The sequence below is a fragment of the Glycine soja genome, chromosome 4, assembly GCF_004193775.1.
Source record: "Glycine soja cultivar W05 chromosome 4, ASM419377v2, whole genome shotgun sequence".
NCBI lineage: Eukaryota > Viridiplantae > Streptophyta > Magnoliopsida > Fabales > Fabaceae > Glycine > Glycine soja.
Genome location: NC_041005.1, coordinates 26,185,032 through 26,212,458, shown reverse-complemented (window position 1 = coordinate 26,212,458; position 27,427 = coordinate 26,185,032). Strand labels below are relative to the sequence as shown.

The 27,427-nt window shown below is 43.4% G+C and overlaps 1 pseudogene; it reads right to left on the bottom strand.

Annotated features, from left to right (window-relative positions):
- Nucleotides 1-24,492: 24,492 nt before the first annotated feature.
- On the bottom strand, nt 24,493-26,825 carry LOC114410703 (annotated as a pseudogene).
- Between the last annotated feature and the right edge of the window lie 602 nt (nt 26,826-27,427).

The following is a 27,427-nucleotide window of genomic DNA, read 5'->3' as shown; positions in this document are numbered from 1 at the left end:
ACATTTAGGATTATTGATGTCCTTGTTACTTCCAGTTTCACCTTGACAAAGATGTCATGGACCATGTTGAAAATCTAAATTGATTCAACCCCATATCTTGCGTAAAAATTCGCAATACTTCAACTGTACATCATTCGCATGCATCCATGCTTTTCATTAGTTGCATTGCTCGTTGCATTCTTTCCTTGAAAAATAAAATAAAATGAACTTAATCATTGTTATTAAAAAGAAAAGGACACGCTTTACGGCGCCCTTACCGAACTCGTGCTAGAGCTAGAGTAATGGGTGAAGTAGAGGAGATACAAGAGAAGATGAAGGCCGACATGGAGGCCATTAAAGAGAAAATGGCCACAATGATGGAGGCCATGATGAGCGTGAAGAAGATAATGGAAGCCAATGCGGTTGCAATTGCCGCTACCAGCGTTGTTGCTAAGGTGAACCCGACGTCCCCATCCGGCCTCAAGCAAATGAATCATCCAACCTCAAATATGGTAGGCAAAGATTTGGGAAGTACGGATGACCCCATGATGTGCAAATTCAAAACAAGCACGCCTTCCCGCCATATGGTTTGCCTCCCAAACTATACACCACCCAATGTGGTGTACATTCCCAATGAGGATGTCAATAACTCCACTCCCATACTCATTAAGAGCCAACAACCTCAATCTGATCATGCACATGTCTCTCGACCCATGGAGGAGACACATGAAATTCCCCACCACGATCTAGCCAACTTCAAGCCTTGCCTCGGATATGCTGCTGAAGGGCAAGTAGTTGGTGGTATACCCCTGCAAAACACTTTGGAGGGCCCTCAGTATCACCCACAACTACACCTCTTGCATTCCACAGCGGTTAAAAACCCTCATGACTATGGCAGGAATGGGAAAGTTGGATCATCTAAAGGAAAGGCTCAGGGCCATTGAAGGAGGTGAAGATTATGCCTTTGCTAACCTAGAAAAGTTGTTCCTAATACCCAAACATGGTCATTCCCAAGTTCAAGGTGCTGGACTTTGACAAGTACAAGGGGACTACTTGTCTCAAGAACCATCTAAAGATGTATTGTCAGAAGATGGGGGAATACGCAAAAGATGAGGAATTGCTGATACATTCCTTCCAAGAAAGTCTTACTGGGGTAGCTGTTACCTGGTACACTAACTTGGAACCTTCCCGAGTCCATTCTTGGATGGGCCTAATGGTTGTCTGTGTTAGGCAGTATCAGTACAATTTTGATATGGTTCTGAATAGGATGCAACTACAGAACATGTGCAAAAAGGGGGATGGATCTTTCAAAGAACACGCCCAAAAGGTGGAGGGATTTGGCGGCCCAGGTGGTACCCCCAATAATGGAAAGGGAGACGATAATCGTGATGGTAGACACATTATCGGTACTCCACTATGAAAAGATGGTGGGCTGCGCACCCTCAAAGCTTTGCAGATTTGGTCTTCGCCAGTGAAAGGATCGATGTGGGTCTGAAAAAAAAGCAAATTTGATCATCCTACTAGGACGACTGAGAAAACTGGGGCAAATGAAGAGGGTGAGAAAGAGGGAGAAACCCATGCTGTGACTGCCATTCCTATACGGCCAAGTTTCCCACCAACCCAACAATGTCATTACTCAGCCAATAACAAACCTCCTCCTTACCCCACCACCCAATTATCCACAAAGGCCATCCCTAAATCAACCACAAAGTCTGTCTACCGCACTTCCAATGACGAAGACCACCTTTAGCACAAACCAAAAAAAAAACACCAACAAAAAGGAATTTTGCAGCAAAAAGCCTGTAGGGTTCACCCCAAATTCCGTTGTCATATGCTAAACTTGATCCCATATCTACTTGATAATTCAATGGTAGCCATAACCCTAGCCAAGGTTCATCAACCTCCATTTCTCCGAGAATACGACTCGAACGCAACGTGTGCTTGTCACGGAGAAGCCCCGGGGCGTTCCATTGAGCATTGTAGGGCTCTGAAGCGTAAGGTGCAAGGTCTAATTGATGCGGGCTGGCTGAAATTTGAGGAGAATTGCGTGTAAATCCTGACATTGACAAGAGATGCCACACATGGGGCAATTTTGAAAGCTGTTGTTAGGTGTCCCTAATGACTCATCAGGGTTTCCAAGTTTATGCCATTATTGTAAACCACAGCTACAATGTTAAATGAAATGGATAAAGTTGATATCTTTGCCCCTCATCCTCTCACAAACGCATGTTTGCTTATTCAACTTTCACCGGAATGTGGGTGTAAGCCATTGGTCTGTTTGCTCAAGCAACCTGCGCTCCTGAGTGTTAACTTCCAAGACCGTTCAATCAGAGATTACTCATCTTGCACGTTGGTGGGGGTGCCGTAAAACAACGAGCAAAGTTCAAAACAAATAAGTTTCAAAATAAAAAATAAGTTTCAAAATAAAAAATAAAAAGGCATTTGATTGACTGTGTTTTCAAGTAAAAATATAGACGTTCATGTGACCTCATTTTGTCTTTTTAGAGAGAAGTGAGTTATCAAGAATAGGATGTTGGACAAATGGCCTCAGTTACCTTGAGAAGAAGAGGGGATTGAATTAAGATACGAATATTATTCCCCAATTAAACTTTCACTCTCTCTTTTCGGATTAACAATGCACATAAGGACAACCCTTTCCTTGTGTTCAAGAATCCCCTACAACAAGAGACCCACGGTCTCTTAATCCCTTTTCAGAAATAAGAAGTAGAGAAGAAGAGGTCTCTCTTAAAAGAGGTAGATTGTAAAATGAAGATCAATCAAAAATTCCTTATTGAATAAGCAAGTGGTTGACCAAGGAATCTTTTTGAGAGGATAAGACATTTCAGTTCAGAAAAACTCTTGATCTTTCGAGAGGATAAAACTGTTTGGGCAATGAAAACTCTCTTTAAAACATTTGAATGGCCATTCATAAAACATTTGAATAGATATGTCTCTTGGAAATTATTTTCTGAAAATCCCCTCTGGTAATCAATTACAAGACTTATGTAATCGATTACAGGTTTTAAAAATTTGAATTAAAACATTTTCAAACTGCTAGTAATCGATCACCAGAGAGCAAATCTCAATTTGAAAGGATAGAATTCCTTGGTCAAACCTTTTGCTTCTTCAATTTGGAAACTTTTTCCTAAGATTCTAGAGATCAACTTGATCATATATCTTGATTTTCTTGGATTCTTGTCTTGAATAAAACTTGGAAGCACTTGATCCTTTGGCATCATCAAAACATCAAAACATCTTGCTTCTACATAGGAGTCATTTGACTTAATCCATCAACTGAAAGATCCTTCAACTATTTCTCGTCCTTGGAAAATTCTTTTTGCAAGAATCAACTGCTTCTTTCATTCTTCCTCACTACGAGGTCGTGAAAACAAGACAACAATTGGTACCTCTAAGCCCTACACTGGGGCAACGAAAGGCACCATGCGAAAACTTCAAGCGAACCTAGGGGCAGATTAGAAGTTCTCACTCAATAGGTTCCCAGCTACAAGGTCATGACGAAAGACAACGATTGGTACCTCAAAGCCTTACACTGGGGCAATGAGGGGCACCGTGCATGAGCCTCAAGTGAACATAGGGGCCGATCAAAAGTTCTCACCCATCGATGTTTTTAACAAAAAAAAGGGGACAAACCCTAGGATTTCAATGGATTGATTAAACATCAAACGACTCCATTTCCGTCACTCCAAAACGGTCAAGTGACTAAATCAAACAGAACATACACTCTGAGGGAGTTCCCAGAGAGATTTGCAAAAAGATAGGATAAGGTCGCATGAATTATCACCTCTTTCAAAAGGACAGTCAATCTATGTTTTCCAAAAAAAAATCAAATCAAAATCAAAATCACAAAATAGGGAAAGAATGTCATGAACATTGTACAACTTTCCATTACATTGCATTGTTTCATATGAAGTCCGCATTTACCAAATTTCACAACAAAGGTTGCATGCATTTGCATCCCTCAAAATCATGTTAACTACATAGATTCCCTACATCTAAATGTCCAAATCTTTTGAATTTGGGATGACCGGCTCCCTCGATGAGTCGATCTCTTGCTTTCTCATAAGGATGGACCCTCGGGTACTAGTACCCTGGTCTTCAGAGGACTACACTCCTCGCCAACAGAGGGCTGCACGCCCTCACCTTAAGAGGACTGTGTGTCCTCACTTTCAGAGGACTGCATGTCCTTACCTTCAGAGGGCTACACGCCCTCGCCATCAGAGGACTGCGTGTCCTCACCTTCAGAGGGCTACACGCCCTCGCCATCAGAGGACTGCATGTCCTCACCTTCAGAGGGTTACACGCCCTCGCCATCAGAGGACTGCATGTCCTCACCTTCGTAGGGCTACACGCCCTCACCTTTAGAGGACTACACGTCCTCGCCAACAGAGGGCTGCACGCCCTCACCTTGAGAGGACTACACGTCCTCGCCAACGTAGGGCTACACGCCCTCACCTTTAGAGGACTACACGTCCTCGCCAACAGAGGGCTGCACGCCCTCACCTTTAGAGGACTACACATCCTCGCCTTCAGAGGACTCCACGTCCTCACCTTGAGAGGACTACACGTCCTCGCCTTGAGAGGACTACACGTCCTCGCCTTAGGAGGACTACATGTCCTCACCATCAGAGGGCTGCACGCCCTCACCTCAAGAAGACTACACGTCCTCGCCTTGAGAGGGCTACCCGCCCTCGCCTTGGGTACTAGTTACCCTCACCTTCAGAGGACTACATGTCCTCACCTTCGTAGGGCTACATGCCTTCACCTTTAGAGAACTACACGCCCTCACCTTGGGTACTAGTTACCCTCACCGTTGAGAGGACTACACGTCCTCGCTTTTAGAGGACTACACATCCTCGCCAACAGAGGGCTGCACGCCCTCACCTTCAGAGGACCACATGTCCTCGCCTTGAGAGGGCTACACGCCCTCACCTTGGGTACTAGTTACCCTCACCGTTGAGAGGACTACACGTCCTCGCCTTGAGAGGACTACACGTCCTCACCATCAGAGGGCTGCACGCCCTCACCTCCAGAGGACTACATGTCCTCGCCTTGAGAGAGCTACACGCCCTCACCTTGGGTACTAGTTACCCTCACCGTTGAGAGGACTACACGTCCTCACCAACAGAGGGCTGCACGCCCTCACCTTCAGAGGACCACATGTCCTCGCCTTGAGAGGGCTACACGCCCTCACCTTGGGTACTAGTTACCCTCACCGTTGAGAGGACTACACGTCCTCGCCTTGAGAGGACTACACGTCCTCACCATCAGAGGGCTGCACGCCCTCACCTCCAGAGGACTACATGTCCTCGCCTTGAGAGGGCTACACGCCCTCACCTTGGGTACTAGTTACCCTCACCGTTGAGAGGACTACACGTCCTCGCCTTGAGAGGACTACACGTCCTCACCATCAGAGGGCTGCACGCCCTCACCTCCAGAGGACTACATGTCCTCGCCTTGAGAGGGCTACACGCCCTCACCTTGAGTACTAGTTACCCTCACCGTTGAGAGGACTACACGTCCTCGCCTTGAGAGGACTACACGTCCTCACCATCAGAGGGCTGCACGCCCTTACCTCCAGAGGACTACATGTCCTCGCCTTGAGAGGGCTACACGCCCTCACCTTGGGTACTAGTTACCCTCACCGTCAGAGGGCTACACGTCCTCACCTTGAGAGGACTACACGTCCTCACCACCAGAGGGCTGCACGCCCTCACCTCCAGAGGACTATAAGTCCTCGCCTTGAGAGGGTCATGTACCTTCAACTTCAGAGGACTACACGTCCTCGCCTTCAAAGGGTCATGTACCTTCAACTTCAGAGGACTACACGTCCTCGCCGTCAAAGGGTCATGTGCCTTCACCTTTGTAGGGCTACATGCCCTCACCTTCAGAGGACTACACGTCCTCACCTTTAGAGGACTACACGTCCTCGCCATCAGAGGACTACATGTTCCCCATTTTCAAAGGGGGGCATGCCCTCACCTTCAGAGGATTGCACGTCCTTGCCATCATAGGACTACACTCCCTCGCCTTCGAAAGGCGACATGTCCTGAACTTCAGAGGGCTACACGCCCTCGCCTTTAGAGGACTACGCGTCCTCACTTTCAGTGGGCTCCATATCCACACCTTAAGATAATTTAAGGTCCTCTGTCCTTAAATGCTTAACCGAGACTTGCACTCCCGGTTAAGGGACCAGTAGTTTCCTTTTAACGGTTCCTGGGCCACCCCCTGATATTGGAGGAGGGCCAACTGTGCGAGCACAACCAGAGAGGGAGGCTATCACACAGCTACTATGCATACTGGGGCAAGATTTCACCCGTGCCGCTGCAAAGAGAAGAGTGCGGACCATGCGCACCAACATGACCACTCTTACACAGATATAGATGACATTGCTACTTAGCAACATTCTGCCCAGCGACCGCAACGCCAATCTCCCCCTGCAAAAGTATCAGTTGGTCTGTGTCGTCCCGACATGGGTAAGTATGCATATAGTTCAACTGATTTCTGATACCATCTATTGTTTGCAGGGATCGCACCCACAAGACACCCAGTGGACCCGGAAAAGTCCAACAAGGCCCTGGGGTTTCCAGCTCTGGTTACGGGCCTCTATCAGTCCTACAGGGTGCCCGTACCCCCCCGGCAAGGTTATGTCATCATAGGTAAGTATGCACATCGCTCAACTGATTTCTGATTTCATCAATTGTTTGCAGGGATCGCACCTGCAAGACACCCAGTGGACCCGAAGAAGTCCAACAGGGTCTTGGAGTTGTCAAGCTCTAATTACGGGTCTCTGTCAGTTCTACGGAGTACCTGTCACCTCCAGCAAGGGCATCAGGCCCCCTACTAATTGAGCTTTCATCAAGAAGTACTGCGCCCCAGACAGGCGCAGGGCGAAACACCACAGCAGCATTGGGATGGTCGGCAGCGGGAAACAGACGCACCGCCACCACCTCTAGAGTTCACCTCAGCTCATCCGCAAAAAGGTTAGAGCGTTGCCTACGACACATGGCCGACCAGCAGGCTACCAAGTCCAAAGCCAAAGGTAAGCAAAGTACTAGGTCAGTGACCGACAAGTCATAAGGCGTCCAGCTAAAGACGTTAAAGAAGCGCTACTAGGAGGCAACCTAGTACCTTTTGAATCTATGTTTGTTATTTGATCGCTTTTTATAGTAGGATGCACCTAGTTGCTCATGATCCTGGGGATTTAAATAAAACAAGCGCAAGCTCGGAAGGTAGTCATACCTCACAAAATATATATATGTATGTTTAGGTAGTGAAAATACCTTAGATATGCATGTATGTAAACAAAAAAATACTTCACAAAAATATATATATATGTTTAGGTAGAAAGATACCTCAGATATGCATGTATGTAAACAAAAAATACTTCACAAAATATATATTTGTATGTTTAGGTAGAGAGATACCTTAGATGTGCGTGTATGTAGCAAAAAAAATACCTCACAAAACATATATATGTATGTTTAGGTGGCAAGATACCTTGGATATGCATGTATATAGCAAAAATACCTCAAAAATATGCACATGTTTAGGTAGCAAAATACCTCATGAAAAAAAAAAGAAGAAAAAAAAAACAAACAAGAAAAAGAAATAAACAAATGATAATGATAAAAAAAAAGAAGGAGAAAAAAGAAAAATAAGTTGTCAAGCTGAAAAACCAACATGCTTTTGAAAAGAGATGACTTCCAACTTTTCTTTGGAAAAATTCACTGATCATAACTAGTTTTTGAAAAAATGTGTATACACCTGAAGGGTGAATGCTGTGAAGATTTTCCCAGACGCCCAAAATGGACTCGGATGAATGCACAAATTGATAAAAGAACATACTTTGGAAACGTTGGGTTGACTAAAATAGAGGAAATGAATCCTGAGCCCTAGCATCACATGACCATAAAAATTTGACACTTGAGTGTCCGCATAGGTGCATGCATAACCAGTTTTGCATAAAATTTCCAAATCATCATTTTTGCATTTGTGTCATGGAAATAATGTGGGGCATCCCTTTTTATCCTTGAACCAAACCAAACCCTGACATGTATCATGTCTAGCCATTCTACAAGCCTTGAGCCAAAATCCTGACTCACCATAAACCTTACCCTCGGAAGCAAAAAAAAAAGGAAGGAAAGGAAATTCCCAATCAAAGAGAAAGCAAAAAAGGAAGGAAAGGAAATTCCCAATCAAAGAGTGGGAGAAAGAGAAAAAAGAAAAGAAAGGAAATTCCCAATCAAAGAGTGGGAGAAAGAAAAAAGAAAAGAAAGAAAATTCCCAACCAAAGAATGGGAGAAAGTAAAAAAGAAGGAAGCTCCTGGTCAAAGAAACCAGAAGAAATGTGCAGAGAGGTCTTTGGACCAGACAATATCTGAACAGTACAGAATTGTTATCAAATGAACAAAAGAAAGAAAAGGAAACCATGACCTAAAGTGGTCTTCTCCCTTTGATTACCAACCAAAATCCTGTGCGTCGGTGACTTGTTCGCCTCGCGCAAAACCAAAACAGAAAAGGAAAAGGCAAAAAAATAATCAAAAGCCGAAAGAAGAACCCACCAAAAGAACCCATTCCCAAGGGAAGCCCTATTGATCCATGATCACGCATGTAATTTTTGATTTGATAGGAAATAATTTGCAAAGTCAAGTCATGACATATCTATGGTTCGGAATTAGGATGAAACACTTACCTGTGCGAGATTGATACACTTTGAGTGATTTTCTTCTATTTTTGTCGAACCCAGTGTTTCCTCTAAATGGTCATTTAGAAACGAAATGCTAACATCCAAAATCTCATTTATGGTTATGAGAAAATTTCATCAGCATACTCTCCTTCCCCGGTAGACGCATTGTTTTTCACTCAAAAAGGCATATGCTGCTCTAATCAGTTGGAATATTTGTCTCTTTGCTAAAGCATGTTTGCGTTTTAGTGGAGAAAACACCGAGACTTTTTCAAGTCTCACAAGTTATCCAGAACTACGTAGGTCTGAGTTCCTCATTGGAGGATACGTAGGAGCAAGAGCCTCGCTTTTGTCGACCACACCGCCTTTTGTTGCCATGACTCAAGAGCTGGTAGCCCGCGGAGACACCTTACGGTTATCCGCACCTCGTCATTCAGTGACCCCAAGTGTGATTGATGAGCAGAGGCCAATATGGTCATCTGCGCCCTTTCCGGAGATGTCAGCATTTTCCGATGGAGACTTTTCAAGTCTCACAAGTTATCCAGAACTACGTAGGTCTGATTTCCTCGTTGGAGGATACGTAGGAGCAAGAGCCTTGCTTTTGTCGGCCGCCCCATAATCTTTGTCATACTGACCCTGAGGTCATGTGACGTGCACCCTTGTATCATCCAGAGGCGGCGGGCCCGATGATACGCGGAGATACCTTACGGTTATTCGCACCCATTTGTCATCCAGAGGCGGCGGGCCCGATGACAAGCAGAGACCAAGTTTGGTCATTCTGCACCCTTGTATCATCCAGAGGCGGCGGGCCCGATGATACGCGGAGATACCTTACGGTTATTCGCACCCTTTTGTCATCCAGAGGCGGCGGGCCCGATGACAAGCAGAGACCAAGTTTGGTCATTCTGCACCCTTGTATCATCCAGAGGCGGCGGGCCCGATGATACGCGGAAATACCCGAGTGGTTATCCGTATAAACATTCTTTTGCTATCTGTAAGACAGAACGCTTGATAGCATGCAGAGGCTGACATAGTCTTCTGCACCTTTTGTTCCTCCGGGAACAACAAGTCATTTACATGCGGAAATTTCATGGTCGCCCGCGACTCTCGTCAACCGAGAGGAGCGAAATTAGTGTCATACACTGATTTTCGGGGACCTTTGCTTGATGACATGCGACCATTCTTTGGTCCTTGTGAGGTGCTTGGCATCCATCATTAGGCAATTTGTGAAATTCTAGGAGCGACAAGTCATGGTCACCCGCGACTCTCGTCAACCGAGAGGAACGAAATTAGTGTCATACACTGATTTTCGGGGACCTTTGCTTGATGACAAGCGACCATTCTTTGGTCCTTGTGAGGTGCTTGGCACCCATCATTAGGCAATTTGTGAAATTTTGGGAACAACAAGTCATTTGCATGTGGAGATTTTATGGTCACCTGCGACTCTCGTCAAATCGAGAGGAACGAAATTAGTGTCTTATCTTTACTTTCCTTTTATCTCCAATAAAAGACAAGTAAAGAGGGGCAACTGTCATACCCTAATTTCGTCCGGGGACCTTTGCTCGATGACGTGCGACCATTCTTTGGTCCTCGTGAGGTGCTTGGCACCCATCATTAGGCAATTTGTGAAATTTCAGGACATGCCGAAAAACCAAAAAAATATTGATGCACAATCCGTAAGTTTCCATGACACACCGGAAATCAAATGGAAGCATCGTTGCATAATTAAGTGAGGTTCCGTAACATTCCGTAAGTCAAAAAGGGGATGATTATGTAATCCGCAAGGTTCCGTAACATTACGGAAAGAAAACAAGTATCGTTACGAAATTCGTAAGTTTCCGTAACTTTACGAAAAAAGAATCACCAAAAAAAGCCAAAGGGGGGTGTATTTAGTAAAATGGGGGGTGCAAACAGTAATTTTCGAATCTGGGCCCTTCTAGAGGTTTCTGGGCAATTTCTTGCTTAAGGTTGAAGTAACCTAGCTCGCCTGGGCGAGCTAGATGGCCACCACACCCCCCGTTTTGTTGAAAAATGGGATTCCGGGGCTTCCGGGACACCCGTAATGCTTCCGTAAAATTCCCATAACTCTAAATAAGCATAATTAACTTAATACGGGTGAGAAGGAAGAGAAAAAAAGAAGAAAATCAAGTCCTATATGCTTCCGTAAGGCTTCCGTAACTTTTCCGTAAATTACGAAAGAGGGGGGGTGAACTTATCAAAATTGGGGGGGTGCAAATAGCAATTTCGAAATTTTGAATTGGGCCTTCCAGAACGTTTTTTGAAGCTGGGTTGCTTCTGGAGGAAGCAACCCAGCTCGCCTGGGCGAGCTAAGGTCGCCTGGGCGAGCTGGGCGGCAACCTCCTCCCCCTTTTTCCTATAAAAAGGCTGAAGGGGGCTGTTCTAAGGATCCCTCAGCCCCCTGGCTATGTATTTCAGCTGTTTTGGGTGAAAAAAATTGTTTCCGTGAAGAAAATCCAAGCCGAGGTGCTTCCGTAACGCTTCCGAGATGTTTCCGTAAGCAAATCCGTGAAGGTTTTCGTCCGTTCTTCATCGTTCTTCATCCGTTCTTCGTTCTTCAACGGGTAAGTTTTCGAATCCGAGACTTTCAATTCATTTCTTGTTTTTTTAAGCTTTCATCTTTATTTTCGATTTCTTTTCTTCCGTCTTTAACGCGCTTTTACCGTTTATTTAAGCCGTTTTCTCATCTAAATAATGATAAAATGAATTTCAACCGATCATTTGTGTTGTAATCTCATTTAATCACTTTTAAAATGAAATCTAACCGATCGTTCACGCTATAACCTCGGTTAAACCAAAAAAAGTAAAATAATAATAAAATAATCAAAATATCTTGAAAAATAATAATAAAATAATCAAAATATCTTTGAATAAAATAAATTAAAAAAATCAATCGGACGTTTTTTCTTTGGAAGTTTCATTGAATGAATTGATTAATAACCAAAGTGAAACTAAGACTAAAATAGACTCACAAATCAAGTTTTGTCCGAAAATCACTAAAAACCGTTTTAAGGTCCAACGCCTTAAACGGTCCTCTTTGCTTTTATCGGTTAACATGGACCGTTCAAAAGCATAAAATCAACATGTAACTTTACCGCTTTTGCAAGAACTACGTAGGTCTGAGTTCCTCATTGAGGATACGTAGGAGCAAAAGCCCCGCTTTTGTCGACCACCCCAAGAGATCGTTAATGGTCCAATGCCTTAACGTTTCTCTCCTTTCAAAAACAAGAGATCGTTAATGGTCCAACGCCTTAACGTTTCTCACCTTTCAAAATCAAAAGACCGTTTAATGGTTCAACACCTTAAATGACCTTTTGTTCAATAAAAACATATTTTGCAAAAAAGACAAAAACAACTTAACCAAACACTTTGTTCCGAAAGAACTACGTAGGTCTGATTTCCTCATCACAAATTGAGGAATACGTAGGAGCAAAGGGAAACACCCTTGTCGACCACAAAAAAGAAAAAAAATATAAAAAGGGTATAAAGGATATAGAAACATAAAAAGGGAACATAAAAAATCAAAGTCATGTTTGCACATTCGATTAAAGGCTGCCGTCCCTTGGGACGGACGTGTGGGGTGCTAATACCTTCCCCGTGCGTAAATACAACTCCCGAACCTTTCAACTTAAAAGTTCGTAGATCGCGTCTTTTCCGGTTTTTCCGACGTTTTCCTCGAATAAACGTTGGTGGCGACTCTGCGCGTATTCCTTTCGTGGAACACGCATCCCGCGAGTCACGCGTCGCCCTCCCGCCGAAGGGTAGGTTGCGACATCGTGGTTTCGTTTGTACAGGATAGTACCACTTACAAAGAAACCAGTAGCCAATCTCCTCAACGTCCTTTTGTCATTGTCAGAAATCCCTGGTGGGTATTCTTTGTTCTCGACATACTGCTTGATGTCGAAATACCACGGTTTCCCATCCCGCTCTTCCTCTATTGCATAACAATATGCCGGCCTGCCTTGAGATTTGAATTCGATGTACGGCAGATCCCCGTGTGGGGCAAGTTGAAACATGGATGCCAGGGTGGCTAATGCATCAACCATTTGATTCTCTTCCCGAGGTATGTGGTGGAAGGAAATGTCGTCAAAGTACTTGGCTAACCTCAAGATGTGAGTTTGATAGGGTATCAACTTCGGATCCCTAGTTTCCCATTCTCCTTTTAACTGGCGTATCACCAAAGCTGAGTCTCCATACACCTTGAGTAGTTTTACATCAAAATCAATGGCTGCCTGAACCCCGAGGGCGCATGCTTCGTACTCAGCCATATTGTTGGTACAATCAAAACCTAGCCTAGCCGTGAAAGGAATACACTGATCATCCGGGGATACAAGGACTGCCCCTACTCCGTGGCCCAAAGCATTTGACGCCCCATCGAAGCAAACAATCCATTTGTCTATGTCCTCGTGCGTCCGCTTCTCTTCAAACAGGGCCATGATATCTTCATCTGGGAACTCGGGGTGCATCGGCCGATAATCCTGGAGGGGTTGCTGGGGCAAATAATCTGCTAAGGCACTTCCCTTTACCGCTTTTTGGGTGACGTAAACGATATCGAATTCAAATAATAGTACCTGCCACCTAGCGATTCGTCCCGTGAGGACCGGTTTTTCAAAGATGTATTTCACGGGATCCATTTTGGAAATAAGCCACGTGGTATGGCTGAGCATGTACTGCCTAAGCCGATGTGATGCCCATACCAGAGCAAAACATGTACTTTCCAACATTGAGTAATTCATCTCACATGTGGTAAACTTCTTGCTCAGATAGTAGATGGCTTGCTCCTTTTTCCCAGAATCATCATGCTAACCCAACACGCACCCCATAGACTCGTCCAACACGGTCATGTACAGGAAAAGAGGTCTTCCTGTTACAGGTGGCATGAGCACCAGGGGATTCGCGAGACTCTGTTTGATCTTCTCGAAGGCCTCTTGGAAGTCACTGTTCCATAGGACCGCCTGGTTCTTACGTAACAGCTTAAAAATGGGCTCATAGGTAGGGGTGAGTTGCGAGATAAATCTCGCGATATAATTCAACCTGCCCAAAAAACCCCGAACCTGCTTCTCCGTGCGTGGTTCCGGCATTTCAAGGATGGCCTTCACTTTCTCGGGATCTATCTCTATCCCTTTCTGACTTACGATAAATCCTAGCAGCTTCCCCGACTTCACCCTAAAGGTGCACTTGGTTGGGTTCAGTTTTAATTGGTATTTCCGCAACCTTCCAAACAGCTTACGTAGATTGACAAGGTGTTCGTCCTCAGTCCGAGACTTAGCAATCATGTCATCTACGTAGACCTCTATTTCCTTATGCATCATATCATGGAACAACGCCACCATAGCACACTGATAGGTTGCCCCAGCATTTTTCAGCCCGAAGGCCATCACTTTATAGCAGAATGTCCCCCATAGGGTGACGAAAGTGGTCTTCTCTATATCTTCGGGTGCCATCTTTATTTGATTATACCCCGAGAAACCATCCATAAATGAGAAAAGGGCAAATTTGGCTGTATTATCTACCAATATATCAATGTGTGGCAGGGGAAAATTGTCTTTAGGACTGGCTCGGTTCAAGTCCCGGTAGTCTACACACATTCGAACCTTGCCGTCCTTTTTCGGGACTGGGACAATGTTGGCCACCCACTTCGGGTACCGCGCCACAGCTAAGAAACCTGCATCAAACTGCTTCCTTACTTCTTCTTTAATTTTTAAAGACATCTCGGGTTTCATTCTTCGTAACTTTTGCTTAACCGGGGAAGACCCAGGATTCAAAGGCAACTTATGCTACACAATGTCAGAATCCAGATCGGGCATGTCTTGATATGACCATGCAAAGACATCTTGATACTCTTCAAGAAGGGTTATCAAGCCTTGGCTGATAGGCGCGGTCATACCGATTCCTACCTTTACTTCTTTCTTTTCCTCCGTGGTCCCCAAGTTTACCAATTTGGTTTCTTCTTGGTGAGGCTTCATTTCACGTTCTTCCTGAGCGACCAACCTCTCTAACTTTGGTGAAAGGACGTCCTCTTCCTCTTCCTCGTTTATCGTTTGGCTTATATCTCGATCGAAATCGATTGTCAAACCCTCGTTGTTAAGATCCTCAAAGAATCGACCCTCATATCTATACCAAACAAGACAAAAGAAACAAAAAACATGCAAAATGATATGAGAAAGGGTGGTACTGCAAGAACAGATTAAACAAGATCTCTTTGTTTATTTAATAAGGTAGGTTTCATAAAACAAAAGAGAAAGGAAATCTATAGGCTCTAATTACATTGAATCAGCGGTATAGACTTCTGACTGGCTTATCACGCGCCAGTTCCCCACTTGAGAATCGGGATGGCATGGTTGCACAAAACTTGGTGGGTCTTGAGGGAACTCCTCTTCTATTGCTGCCACCTCCTCCTCGGACACCATTCCAGTGCTGGTGAAACACTGGCTAATATGGCTGGGCCATACCCTATCCGCCCGAAATCTTGACGGCACGTTCCTCCTCCCCGGCATCCCGGGTTCATACCCTAATCCATACTTGTATGGATTCCCCTTGATATCGACCACGTCGGCATTCCCGAGGCAGTCCTTTCCTAGACCCATTCCGGGCTCAAATCCGTTCCTGAGCATAACGCGCGCCACCATTATGGCCGCTTTGGAGAGAGAAGGTGGCGACGGACTTGGTTCCACAGAGGCGCAGCTCACCACCTCAAAGGATTGGAAAGCCATTTCCAATGATTCTTCCGCCGCTTCTACGTACGGTGCGGAGGAGGGGCAGCTCACTAACATATCCTCTTCACCCAACACTATCACTAAAAGTCCACCCACCGCGAACTTCAATTTCTGGTGAAGCGTTGAAGGGACCACTCCCAGGGCATGAATCCAAGGTCTTCCCAAGAGGCAGCTATAGGCGGGATTTATATCCATTACTTGAAACACCACATTGCAAGTGTGGGGGCCTATCTGAATGGGAATGTCGATTTCCCCCATCACTTCCCGCCGAGTACCATCAAAGGCTCGCACCACCATCGAGCTCGGTTTTAAACGTGACGCACTAAAAGGAAGCTTTTCCAAAGTGGTCTTCGGCATTACATTTAAACTCGATCCATTGTCGATAAGTACCTTTGCGACAACGTGGTCCATACATCTCACCGACACATGTAGAGCCTTGTTGTGTCCTCTCCCCTCAACGGGAATCTCTTCTTCCGCAAACGCGATATAATTGTTAGTGGTTATATGATTAACGATGCCCTCGAAACCCTCCACTGAGATATCATGTGCTACATGGGCATCATTAAGGACCTTTATCAACAGCGCACGATGAGGCTCGGAGTTTATGAGTAGTTCAAGCAAAGAGATCCTTGCTGGAGTTTTATTCAGTTGCTCGACTACCTTAAACTCGCTTTGTTGGATGAGGCGGAGGAACTCATGGGCCTCTTCCAAAGTCACTATTTTTCCTTGAAGTCCTTCTTTCTTTTCGGCCCCTCTTACCACTGGAGGATCTACTTCTTTCGAGGGGGTGGCTATATCTGTGGGCTCTTGGACCATGGGCGCTTTCCCTTTGGAGGGCAATTCCGCCGGGTAAGGGGAAGCGAACACCCGACCACTGCGGGTTACGCCACTGAGGCCGGTGATGTTGGTTACCTTAGCTGCTAGGGAGTCAACTTCGGTTGCAACTCTTTCGCTGGACACGGGAGGGGTATACTTCCACGGAACGGCCTTATTACTTTGATATGCAAATGGTGTTGGCTTGGGTGCCGTCCGGGGGTATATGGGTGTGGAGCCGGTCCCTTTCCTAGTAAAACATATCACTAGGGCCTTGGGGGTTAGAGGAACCTTCTTCTCTTCCGACTGCATGCAAATTTGTGGTTCTTCCCTCCCTCCTATGGACACTTCAAGCTGCCCGTAATCCATGAGTCGTTGAAGCAATTCTTCCACCACGGGACAGGTTTCCATGTCATGCGACTCCCCGAGGTGAAACAAATATTCATCCCTTTCGTCTCCACCTCGGGAGACCATGCACGTTGCTTGCAGTGATTGATAGATTAAGCGTCTAGAAGTAGCCACCTCTCCTAACCTCCTTGCCCGCGATAGCCCATCCTTTTCGACGGCGTTCACACTAGCCCCTCCATGACTAGCTAGCGGGTTGGTTTTAACATTTGGGCCTTCCTCCTGAAACGCTAGCCAGCCGGCACTAATCAGGTGCTGCACTTTATACTTGAACGGGATGCAGGAGTCAATATTGTGTCCGGGAGCTCCACTATGGTACACACACTTGGCACCCGGGTCGTACCACTTGGGGTAGGGTGGCTGGAAGACCTTCCCGGGTATGGCCACCACCAAATGATTCTCCAATAATGAAGGCCATAGCTCAGAGTATGCCATGGAAATAGGGGAGAAGTTATCTTTCGGGGGCGGGTGCTGTGCATATTTATAGCTTGCGCCGGGGGCTATATTATTAACTGGCCGGGGAGCGGCTGGAGCTGTGCGTTAGGCCGGCGCTCTTTCTGCTGCGGGTGGTCCTTTTACTTGAGTCAGGAGGGAATTCCCAGCTCGGATTAAAAAATTTGGGGGATTGGGCTGGTATGAGCTTTGGATATTTTGGGGTGCTTTCATCCACGTCGGGGCGGTGGTGACTGCGTGGGCGTCTCCTTCCTTTTTCCTCGTGCCCACTACTGGGGCTCTTCTGCTGTTGTTGGGGGCCACATTGGAAGCATATTCGAACTTGCCTTTCCGTAGTCCAGATTCAATCCTTTCTCCGGCGAACACGAGATCCGCCAAGTTAGCTGGCATGTAGCCTATCAGCTTTTCATAGTAGAACGTGGGTAACGTATCTACCATAATTGTGATCATCTCCCTTTCCGTCATGGGCGGTATGACTTGGGCTGCGAGATCTCTCCATCTTTGGGCATATTCCTTAATGGACTCATGCTCTCGCTTAGTCATACTCTGAAGCTGGTTCCGATCGGGAGCCATGACCGTATTGTACTGGTACTGCCTAATGAAGGCAGTTGCCAAGTCCTTCCATGATCGGATCTGGGAAGCTTCCAGATTGGTATACCATGCTACAGCTGCCCCGGCCAAGCTGTCTTGAAAGAAATGGACCAACAATTTTTCGTCCGCAGAATACGCCCCCATCTTTCGGCAATACATCCGAAGATGCCCCTTCGGACATGTCGTCCCTTTGTACTTATCAAAGTCCGGTACTTTGAACTTGGGAGGAATGACGATATTGGGCACGAGACATAAATCCGCTAAGTCCGAGAATGGGTAATTGCCAAGGCCCTCGACTGCTCTTAACCTCTCTTCAAGCGCCTCAATCTTTTCCTTATCTTCCGCGAAGGGAACAGATTCTTTTACGGGTGTGGGTGAGGCCGGGATATGGCGGACTATGTTTGGTTGGGGTAGTTCATGTGGGGACAGATCTTTGAGGTGGAGCAGGGGGCCAAGATGGGTATCTCCTTCCCCATCGTCTTGCCCGGGATAGTCTTCATAAGGTGGGAGTTGCCCCTCGAAAGTAAGGGCTTGGCTTAAATCTTCTGGGATAGTCTTCATAAGGTGGAGCATTTGATCTTTTAAGGCCGATAGATCGGCCTTCATCTGTTCCTGCACGCCCTCTTCATTATCCATTTTTCTGGATCGAGTGTTATAGGGGTGCCTTGGTGTTTTCTTAGTTATGATGAAATTCCTAAAGAAATAAACAACGGTGAGTATGCCACCAAAACATGAGTATGCAAATGGATGATCGGAGCACTTGGATCCACCCCAAGGTTTTTAGATAACGTGATGAGTCCAGAACTTCTCATTTTATAAAAAGAACAAAGCTTTCATCTAGCCAAGATTATACAAAGGTGTTACAAAAGAACCTAACGATTCCTAATTATATGGGCCATCAAATCTATCATGTGTTGACAGTAATTGATTAGCCCATGAATCTCCTCGGGGGCCGTACACACTTCGGCCATGGCTTTTGCTTTGGCTAATAGACGCGGGAGGTCTTGACTTCCATTCAAGGTCAAGGCGAACCTATCCATCCACATAGTCGCTTCTTGATGCAACGCATCAATCACCCTCCCTCTTGCTTCTTTCTCGGCGTACACTTGTGCAAAATCCTCCACTAGCTTTTGTTCATGGGCCACAGACTGGTTCAACTCTTCCCTGTATTGCCCTATGATAGCTAGCATGCTTTGCTCCGTGGCTTCCAAGTGTTGAGCCAAACTCCTTTTGGACCTCGCGCAAGCAACTAACTCCTCTTTTAAGATCATGCCATGCACCCGTGACCGATCTCTCTCCTCTCTTCGGAGCTTAAGCTCATTGTTGCTACCCCACAATGCTCCTCGGAATTTCTCTCGGCCATATTCCTCCTTGCGAGCCCTTTTGGTTTCTTGTTCAAGGGCTCTTGCAGTGGCCGCGTTTTCCTCTTGTAACTCGGTGCACTCCTTCCGGATGTGTGTAGCAGCTGATTTGAACTTCTCCTTGGCGAGTCTTGCCTTCCCTAGCTCTAGTTTTAGAGCTTGGACTTCTTCATCTTCCTCCGGAGCTTCGAAGTTCTCCTCATCGATAACTTTCAATTTGGAGAGCCAATCTAACCCTCGCGTGTGAATTCTTAGCCATCCATGATAACCTCCGATGACGCAATTTCGGATGCCTCTAAGCTCCTTGTCTTTCTTCAACGGACTTCTCCACGCCTTGTGGACTCTTTGTATCGCCTTTAGACTTTGCGCGCCTAGATCCCTCACAAGGAAAGGCGAGAGACTTTCTTCGGTTGGCGCTCCCCTCATGGGATACCCTAGCTGTCTTATGGTGAGTGCGGGATTATAATTAATACAACCCCTAGTCCCTAACAGTGGAACATTAGGGTAGTCCCCACACGAGAAGATAACTCCTTCCTTGCCTTCCTTCCAACGAGGAAACCAATTGATCGCGCTGCCCCCTATCCCAGCCAAATGTTGGTCCCAATCGACTCTTCCTTTTTTGGCGCATGAGCGATAGCTTTGAAGCGGACACGGGTGTCTCGTGTCTCGTGTCTTGTTGGAATAGGTGTGAAATCAACCACACACAGAGAGTGGGTAGACAACAGACAATCCGTGCACTGTTTTTCTCACACCTCTGGTCAAAGGTGTCAAACAAATCTGCCAAGATAGCCACCACTGGACTTTCCTTGCTATGGTGATATGCGAGGAAAGCATCAATGGCGGCTAAGTCTACCAAACCGTCAACGTTCGGAAAGAGGACAACTCCAAAAATCAATAAAGCTAAAATATCCGCAAACGGGCCCCACTTCTCTTGGCTCGCCATATCCCCTGCCTTGCCTTCCAAGTATTTCCATGGTAGGCCCACTATGCCATTGCGAGTTTGTTTCATGCGATCCAACTCTTTTGCTGAATCTCCAATCACAACTGCAATCTTGCTCAAGGAAGGAAGAAAGCCGAAGAAAAGATACGGTTTTCTCCCCCCAAGAGGGCATCCTAATATTTCCTCAAACTCCTCAATAGTTGGTACCATTTGGAAGTCCCCATACGTGAAACACCTCAACGGCTGGTCATAGTATTGGGCGAGGGATACGAAAGCTTCCGTAAATACCTCCGCTGCGGCCAAATCTAGAATCTTCCCGTACACTTTGCGGAAGGCTTGCCTTTGGAGAGGTCCCATCAATCGTCCTAATTCCTTGAGGCTAGTGACATCTAGACTTTTAACCTTGACTTGATAAAACCTTTTGCCATTTTGATTTGTCCCCATCATTTACCTAAAAAAGGGGTGGATCAAGACTCCGACATGAATGATGCAATGCGTATGCATGAAACGAAAAGAAAACAAGATAAAGGGGTAATTCATACATACGAGACCGCAGAGACCCAAATTTAATGCTACGTTTTGGGCATGATGACGCCTCAACATAGTATTAAAAAGGTTACGTATTACTCTAAAGAAACCAAACATCACTAACAAAACTATAACTAGCGCTATTTATCAAAAGATGCATGAGAACAAATGGCACGAAGCGTGTTTGCTCTTTGCCCCTATTTGGGAACCTATAGGACAATATCTAGGGGTCTCTAATAACTACTCCCCAACTATTCATAACTCACACGGCCGTTCTCTAGAGGTATCATCACTCAAGATAATAATATTGTGGCGGTATGGAATACCAGCGACAACACATTATAAAGAGAGAAAGCTCTAGACGAAGTTTCACTATTATCAAGCAAGTCGGAGACCTAGCATGATGATAGATTCACCTCCACTCCTTAAATTCCCATGAACCCGGGTATAGGGCCCCTTTTTTTTTTACTCAAACCCGTGGGTGCTTAGAATGCAGTGTAAAGAATGCGAAATAGACAACAATTATTTACATTTTACACAGTTCAACAAATGCACACACGAAGTTTCACAAATCCACAATTCCTTAAAATAGGCCTAACTCACAAAAAGGTCCCCAGTGGAGTCGCCAACTGTCGCAACGTGCCCTCCGCGGGTGAGCGAAGGCGAGGCTCACGGGTGCGCTTCCCAACGGAGGAAAGATGCGCGAGTCGCCACCAACGTTTATTTGTGGAAAACGTCGGAAAAACCGAAGGAAACCGGTCAAAATGAAAATTCTAAGTTCGGAAGTTGTATTTACGCTTGAGGAAGGTATTAGTACCTCTCACGTTTGTCTCAAAGGACAACAGCCTATTTTTTTTAGAATTATGGGAATTGTGTTACCTTAACTTTATTTCTTTATTTTTTGAGGTCGACAAAAGCGGGGCTCTTGCTCCTACGTACCCTCCATCAAAGAGGAAATCAGACCTACGTAGTTCTTTCTTATGCGTGAATCAAGTGATTCTTTTTACTTTGAAAGGTGATCTTTTTAAGGCGTTGGACCTTAAAAATGATCCATTTTACTTGGTAAGAACTGAAATCATAAACTTTCAAAATCCTATTTTTTGTGGACGAGCTTGACTAGGCGAGTTGATTTTAGCTTTAGTTTCACTTTAGTTATTAGTCAATTCGATTAAGAATGAGAAATCCCAAAGAGAAAACGTCCGATTGTTTTTTCGCTTTATTTTACTAAAAGGCATTTTTTGATTATTATATTATTATTTTACCTCTTTTTTGATTTCCAACGTGGTTACGGCACGACCGAACGGTCAGAATTCATTTTAACCGAAATTAACGGATGATACAATTAAAATGATCGGTGGAAATTTATTTTATTTTTAGATTAGGCGAGAAATGACTTAAATAAATGGCTTAAGTACGTCAAAAGGGGGTATAAAAAGCAAATGAAAACGAGAATAAAAATGCATGAAACAAAATGTGGACCACCACGGGTACATAGAATGAATTGAAAAGCTCGGTTTGAGGTACTTACCCGTTGAAGACTGAAGAAAACGAAGAACGAACGATGAATGTTGAAGAACGGTCGAGAATCTTCGCGTAATTACTCACGAAAACGTTACGGAAACGTTACGGAAGCGCCTCGGCTTGGATTTTCTTCACGAAAATAATTTTCCTCAGCAATTTCGAGAGAATGAGAAGAGCCAAGAAGGCTGAACCCTTTTCTTCTTCACTCCTCCCCCTATTTATAGCAAAATAGGGGAGGAGCTTGCCACCCAGCTCGCCCAGGCGAGCTCAGCTCGCCCCGGCGAGCAAGGTTGCTTCCTCCAGAAGCAACAGCCTTCTGGAGGAAGGATCTGGAAGGCCCAAGTGGGCCAGATTTCTATTTGTACCCCCCTTTTTACTAAATGCACCCCCCTTTTATTTTTTTGGTAATTCTTTTTCCGTAACGTTACGAAACTTTACGAATTTCGTAACGATACTTATTTTCCTTCCGCAAGGTTACGAATCCTTACGGATTATATATTTACTCTTTTTTAGCTTTCGAAGAAGTTACGGAAACTCACGGATTGCGCAAAACACCTCTTTTCGATTTCCGCCACATTATGGAATTTCACGGATCGCGTAAGCCTGCTTCCTTTTGATTTCTGACACGTCTCGGGACTTCATTTATTGTGCAACAAAGGACGTCAAGTATCTCAAAGCAGCTAACCAAAGGTTGCATGTCATCAAGTAATAATCCTCGGACGAAATTAGGGTATGACACATAGATTGCTTGATCTATGAATAAAACATACAATTAACATGACCTATTCACCTATTCACCTTTATATAAAAATGCTCAATTGCACATAAACAAACAAAACGCAAACCAACCAGACCTCCACAATTCTATATGTATTCTTCAAATGTAAATTGATGTTACCTCTTATTTGCATTTTGGTTCTCTGATTTTCTTTCTCATGTCCATCCACCACTTTTCTCAATGTCAACATCCCATCCACATTTAATTTTCGAGACAACTTTGTGTTTATCTCATTAGCAAGAACAGCTGCAGGATTTTCTAACTCTCCACGATACCTATGACCAGACGTGTGCAGACATTCATTCTTCCCCATAACTATAGTTGATCCAATCTCTGATATGCGGTTTAGCAGTTCCATAACACGAGACTCGTTACCAGGGATAACCTAACAGTGATATAAAAAGAAAAGAACTCAATAACAACACATTAATAGATAGAAATTTTCATAATTATCTTTTTTCTTCACCTAAAAAAAATTTCAACAACTAACACAAGCAAAAGGTCAGCCAGAAAAATTAGAAGTTGGTAAAGAATGGATTTAAATTTGAAAGTAAAAATAGTAAATTTCAAGTTCATATACTGGTATTGGTTCATTGGCAAAAGGTTAATGTAGTCCATTGTGCATTTTCGATTATAGCATATTTTAAGGAAATAATCATTTTTTTGCCAGCTTCCTGAGATAGCCTTAAAAAGAATACAATTATTTCAAAGAATTTAAGTGTTCCTAAACAAGCATTCAGCTATACTAGATGTGCTTTAGATAAATCAACAAGGCAAATACCCAATGCAGTTATCATACCTTACCTGAATACAAAACAATATCTTCCTTTGTCAACTTGAAAGAATGACTACTTCTAGAATATGCAAGATTTAAGGCAGCACGTGGCTCTGCCTGACACAATAGCACATTTTGGTGAAATGCCATAAACTTTTGTAAGTCAATGGAACTAGACAGTCTTTAAAGGGCCTTAAAAGTACTTACTTGAGATCCCGTTGTCACAATAAGCAAATCCTTTGGAGCATAAGCATCAAAATCTGAATGACCGTCACCTTTGTAAAATTAGAAATAATCAAGAGCAGGTTACAAATGACAGTATCAAACTTACAGAAGCTTTAACAGAAACAAGGATATAGAGGTCTCACAAAAATTTAGAAACAAAAATACTAATAGTGACCAAAGGTGGAAATAATAATAATAAAAAAACAAATCCAACAATGAGCAGATGTAAAATAAATGGAAAAAATCAGATATGCACATTTAGACAACTAAATATTAACTCACATTTTGTCAAAGTCACATCTAATTCTTATCTCGAAATTTTAATAAATATAATAAGAAAAAATGTGTCAAGTCAAAGGACCACTTAACCTAAAAAGTTCATGTTGGTAAGCAAGGTACGACTACAAGTAGGTTGCAGAGAATATTAAAAACTAACTACAGGTGCAGTAGTATAAAGGGAAGTCAACTAGGTCCAAGAGATAACAAAAAACACTGAAAAATAAAGAAACCTATGAAACCTTTTAAAAACAAAGCAAAATTCATAACTGGTTATTTTCCTACTAGCAAATTGTAATGAGTTTCCTCTAACCTAATCGAAAATACAATACTAACTGGTCAGCACTAGAATTCTGAAACCTCCAGTTTCCATCTGCAAACCACTTAAGTCTTATCTCAACATTACTTACTAGAAGATCAAAATTGTCATTGCCTGGCTTGTCACTGTCAAAAAACATCATAAATACAAAATCACACATTACAATTTGTGCCAATTTCATCTAAGAAAAAGATGTGACATAAAACATCATTGTACCTAACATAAATAGGACATCCACCAATTGCACGAGCTACAACATCATAATCTTCTGCTGGGTGTAAACTTTGAAATTACAAAGATCTTTTGTTAACATGATGCAAATTTATAAGTCTTGAGAAAAGATCGGCACTTTAATAAATTACAAATGGAGGAGAGAAATTGACACTTCCACTTACATGAAACATGTCCCAGTCAGGTTGCATGAATTCTCCAAGGAATAATGAGTTGTATGCAACCGAAGAAATATGGATGGTGTGGGAAGTAGGATCACGAGGGTAAAAATCATCAAAAGCTCTCACAATAGCAGTCCGCTTGGCACTATAAAGTCCATCAGCGTTGTGACATATACACGCAATTCATCTGTTGTCAGTAAAATTACTAGCAATGGAAGCCTCAAGCGCATCATCATAACTGCATGTAAGTGACACTCGGCCACCATGTCCCACACGAAGCTAAGTAAGCATGGAGCTCGTAGTAGAAATTGAAAACCTTTTTTGGGTGCAGTAGGCCAAGGCCATGTATAGCCAAGCTATCCATGACAATGTCTGGTTGGTTTCCTAGCACTCCTGGTGATTGCACTGGCTCTGCCAAGGCAATGTCATAATGTTCCATGCTGATTGTTGCTGGCTTCACTCCACCCCAATAACCAGCTAGTGCGTGCCATACATATACATTTTTGTCCATCAACAGAGTAATCAAATTATGAATTTTAGAAACTTAATTGGGCAAGCTACTTCGAAAACTATGCTTAATACCAGAGCATTGATAAATAAAAGAAAATGCACCGTATCAAAATTTATTAAAAGGATTTAAGGATCTAAGACCATACTTCACATTGTGATGCTGCTTTGCTCCATCTACTAGATGCTTCAGACCTGACATCTGCTCATTGTTCTGTAATTTCTTTTGAAATTTAGTATTCTCTTTAATACCAATTAAGAATGATAAAGTAATGTTAACATACCTTATTTTCTTGTTTTATATACCTCCAATATTGTCTTTAAGGATGTAAGACAATACTTCACATTGTGATGTTGCTTTGCTCTATCTATTAGATGCTTCAGACCTGACATCTGCTCATTGTTCTGTAATTTCTTTTGAAATTTAGTATTCTCTTTAAGAAATAGAATGATAAAAGATCCGTCGACCTCTACAAGAAAATTTCCAAAATAGTGAAGCATAAATAATGATAAAAGATCTTGTCCAATCGAGGAAGCGTTTCATCCAACAAATTATTTGTACAAAGAAATCCAACATGTGGTTATTGGGTCATTGGACAAAAATGTACAGTAAGCACCACATAAAAACACATCGTACACACTACTCAAATAAATGTCAACTGAGCATAATAAAAAAAATGTAAACAATCCAAATGTCTAGTGTGAAACAAAAATTTCATCTTTCTCATCTTCATGTTGCTAAATTCCATGTTTTTAATTTGCAGAAAATATGCTGCCCATTTGTTGCGAATTGTTGTCATGGTCTCTTTGTCTAATGGTGTTGTATCAGAAAACCACTGCGAAAATGAAAATATGAAAACACATGGTTCATAAAACATTAAATTAGACTTTCATACAAAAGTAACAATTAAAAACTGTTAGAGCCAACATACCCTTTTTCATTTATTTTTCAATCCGCCACTTACTATGCACCACATCCAATGCATGACATAATATCCACCCTCATAGCCTCTGGATTGAACATGGCTCTAAATGCAATATGAAATATATTTACTAAATCTACAATGATGAAAGTAACACATGGCAGTAACTCAAAAGCAATTTTGAAGACATAATGACATACCTTTGGTTCAATCCACCGAGGTCCAGCTTGATCTCCCTTTCCTTCCAAACTACTGGTTAATGTCTTCATTGCACTAGTTTCAAAATACCAGTAACGTATATAATATAAAAAACATTGTGTTTAACCACTATAATTGTTATACACTATTTGACTTTAAATTTACTAAGTAACCTGTTAATTGCACCCTTGATGTTAACATTAGGCTTCTTACGCAGAGAACATAGCCAGACAACAATATTGTCCTGTGGACATAGAAAAATAAGTTGCCAATGTGCTCTGAAGAAAAAAAAAGATTAGTCACACAATTATAATGTATTTGGTAAACATTGTTGAACATCAAATGGACTTACTGATTCAGATAAGCTCCTAGGTACACTTGTCGTTGTGATTCCTTGACCCATGTTTGAATGCATTGTTGACATTCTTGACGTTTGTTCCTTGCGTTATGTGTACACTAAGGGTCAAGGAAACCATACAGTGATCCATAACCTAAGCTTGTGCTCCAATCATTCATGAACCTATTTCAACCAAATTTCATCAATTTTGTAAGTTTTATATTGTAGGGACCATCAATTATCAGTTAATATATAATTTGAACAACTACTAAACAAAATTAACTTACATGGTCCACAACTGTAGTATGGATATGTTCAAACATTTGTCACCTAAAATTATCTCGGTTACATCTGCGTGTGTGAATAAAAAATCCTCTTTGACATTAGGAATCCCAAATTTTTCCCCATCCCATGGCAACTCAAATGGCTTTTGGTAAACATCGAAAAGGTTCTTAACCAATTCTCCCAATGGATCAACTACAGGCACTGTAGTGTCCATTCCTGCAAATGTAACCCTTTTTAGCATAAGCATTTGTGAATCCTACATGTTTAATGAAATTTCAATTGTGATAGCTTTCAAGAAAAATGTCGTTGCAATTAATATTGAGAGGGAAAACACTATACCTCATTAGCTATAGGTTTCACACGATGTGTCAGCCACCCAACGA